Consider the following 3,411-nt stretch of genomic DNA (forward strand, 5'->3'; position numbering starts at 1 on the left):
CCCCCAAATGCACCTGTGGCCATCACCGCCCCCCTGGATCGCTGCAGCACCCACCAGGGGGCGGTAGCGCCCACTTTGGGAATCACTGCTTTAAACAATAAAATAAAATTTAAAAAAAAATTTCCTACCTGGTGTGGGGGCTGGATGGAGGTCAGTAAGGGGCGGGGGATTATATATACACTAGAGGCCCAGTGCATGAATTTGTGCACGGGTGGGGTCCAGCCGGCCGGCCCAACCCCCGATCTGGGTGTTGGGGGCCTATGGGGGGCCGGATCAGGCTGGTTGGCTGCCACAGTGTGCGTCATAGCCACCAGTCATTCTGGTCATTCTGCTGTTCCGGTTGCTGGGCTTTTATATATATAGATTTTTAAATCTCCTTAACCAAGTGATGAGAATAAGTTTATCAGTAAACTTGAAGTTATGAAGCTTCCGATGTGAAACAGTAAGTACCAAATAATACGTACGAAACAGTCTTACTAAAGATGTTTAACTTGAATCTAATCTTAAGAAAAGAGTAAAAAAATCCAAAACATGAAATATTCTATATGACAACTGCCTCAGACTCTTCAAAGCATTATAAAAAGCAGAAAGTCAAGGAGACTTCTAGATAAAAAGAAATTAAATTATTTCCAAGTGCAAAGTATTGATGAGATCCTTGACCAATGACAATGAGATATTTTTGTGATGAAGGGGATCTAAATATTAGATACTATGATTATTGGGTGCTATCATGAAATTCATATTGGATATTATAAAGCTACTAGAAGCCCAGTGCACTAATTCTTGCACCAGTGGGGTCCCTCAGCCTAGCCTGCGCGATCAGGCCAAAACCGGATCTCCGACATCCCCTGAGGAGTCCCAAATTGCGAGAGGGCACAAGCCAGGCCAAGGGGCACAAGCCAGGCCAAGGGACCCCAATGGTGCATGACTGGGGCAAGGGAGGGATGCGTGAGGTTGGCCAGCCAGGGAGGGACTGCGCGAGGGCTCCAGGGTGTGTCCAGCCCATCTTACTCAGTCCCAATAGGCCGGACCCCAGCAGCAAGCTAACCTACTGGTCGGAGCGTCTGCCCCCTGGTGGTCAGTGCACATCATAGCAACTGGTCAACTGTCTGCCCCCTGGTGGTTAGTGCACATCATAGCGAGCGGTTGAACGGCCTTAGCATATCATTAGCATATTACACTTTGATTTGTTGAACGGCAGACCGGTCAACCAGACACTTAGCAAATTAGGTTTTTTATTACTAGTACATAGGATTTTATTAGATAGTATTATAAAATCTAAAAGTTTTCCAGGCCAGCTGGTGTAGCTCAGTGGTTTCTTTCAAATTTTCTGTAGGTTTGAAATCTTTCAAAATAAAAAAGTAAAAAATCATATAATCAAAATGATTTGTCTATGTTACATCAAAATTATTGACTTATTAGTTCCTCTTCTCTGCTATACAGACGTTTTGATATAATTCAGGCAGATTCTAATCTAAACAGCTTTAAATGAAGTGTTCAATCTACACATTTAAAAAAATCACAACCACACAATGAAGTACAGGTGAGACATTGTGAGGCCAGGGAAGTCTACTGCTTGCTACTCTACACATCTACTGCTCTCAAGGAAGCAATGCCTCTGCTTCTTACTGCTTTGCCTGCTTCTCTTTCAGAAGTTGGTTTTGTATTACTATGCACGTGGTTGCAACAAGGCAGCATAAACAACCTGGACAGTCAAAAGAACTATTCCTTTCATCTAGTTCTGTCATTAACTAGCCAAGTAACCTTGGGAAAGTTATTTAATGCAAAATTTCTCTTCTTCACCACTCATTTGAGGGATGACCACCAAATTAGCTTCTAACTCTGAAATCTTTTGAGTTAATGAACTGTTTTACTATCCTAATGAACACTTTCATCACTTAAATCTTCATTAATTGCAGATTCATAAGCAGTTCTAAGAAATAATACAGAGATATTTGTAAACTTTGCTTAGTTTTCTCCAATGGTAATACATTTTGCAAAACTGCAACTTACAACTAGGACACTGACATTGATACCATCAATTGATTTTTTTTTAATCCTCACTCAAAGATATGTTTATTGATTTATTAATATTATTTTTTAGGGAGAAAAAAAGGAGGGAGAGAGAGAGGGAGAAACATTGATGTGAGAGCGAAACATCAATTGGCTGCCTAGCATATGCACCTGGGGAATGAACACGCAACCTAGGTATGTGCCCTGACTGGGAATCGAACCCGCAACCTTTTGGTTTATGAGACTATGCTCCAACCAACTGAGCCACTCAGCTAGGGCCCATCCACTGATCTTATTCCATTTCTCATTTTACTTTTACTAATTTGCATATGATTGTTCACTCTTAACTTCTTATCCCATTAATCTACAAGGTAGACCACTAAGTACTTGAAAAATCAAATATAAAATAAACAAAAAAGATTGTGTTTGCTTTTTAAATTACCCTGTACCACCTATTTAAATATTATATTCTATTTTCATCAGAGAATTCCAGTTGGAAATCCTAGGGCAAACTGATGTAAAACACATTAATGTTTATACTTCTGCAACACCACCGCAACCAACGTGAGGAAAATCCCCTTTCATCAACCTAAAAAGGAGATTTGTCTTTTCCAGTGAGAATGATTCTCTCTGCCTCAGAATTGAGCTGGAAAAAGAAGTCAGAACTTTACTTCTAAGGGTTAATCCACTAGACCAGCGGTTCTCAACCTGTGGGTTGCAACCCCTTTCACAGGGGTCGCCTAAGACCATCCTGCATATCAGATATTTACATTACGATTCACAACAGTAGCAACATTACAGTTATGAAGTAGCAACGAAAATAATTTTATGGTTGGGTCACAACATGAGGAACTGTATTTAAAGGGCCAGAAGGTTGAGACCACTGCACTAGACCATCCCAGACAAAATAGTTCCATGCAAATATGTTTTAAAGATTAAATGAAGAGCAATAAAAAATTTTCTTACACACTATTAAAAAAAACATTTAAAAAGCAACTGTAAAACTTATGGAAGAAAACATAAAAGAAACCTTTTCAATCTTAGATTAAGCAAAGCTTTAATAACATGATCCAAAAAGGAAAAACTAGATAAATTGGATTTTTGAAATTTAAAAATTTCTGCTCTTCAAGAGACACTGTTAAGAGAATGAAGAGACTGGGAGAAAATATTTGCTAAGTGTATACCAGATAAAGAACTTATTGCAAATACATGAAGAATTCACAAATTGCAATATTAAGAAAACCCAATTTTAGAGATGGGCAAAAAATACTTCAGTATTAGTCATTAGGTAAATGTAAATTTAAATCACAGTGAGATACCCGTACACTCCTATTAAGATAGCTTTAGAAAATAAAAACAAAGCCACTGACAGTAACGAACACTGGAAGCAGAAGAACT

Source organism: Myotis brandtii, unplaced genomic scaffold (assembly GCF_000412655.1).
Source record: "Myotis brandtii unplaced genomic scaffold, ASM41265v1 scaffold7, whole genome shotgun sequence".
Classification (NCBI taxonomy): Eukaryota; Metazoa; Chordata; class Mammalia; order Chiroptera; family Vespertilionidae; genus Myotis; species Myotis brandtii.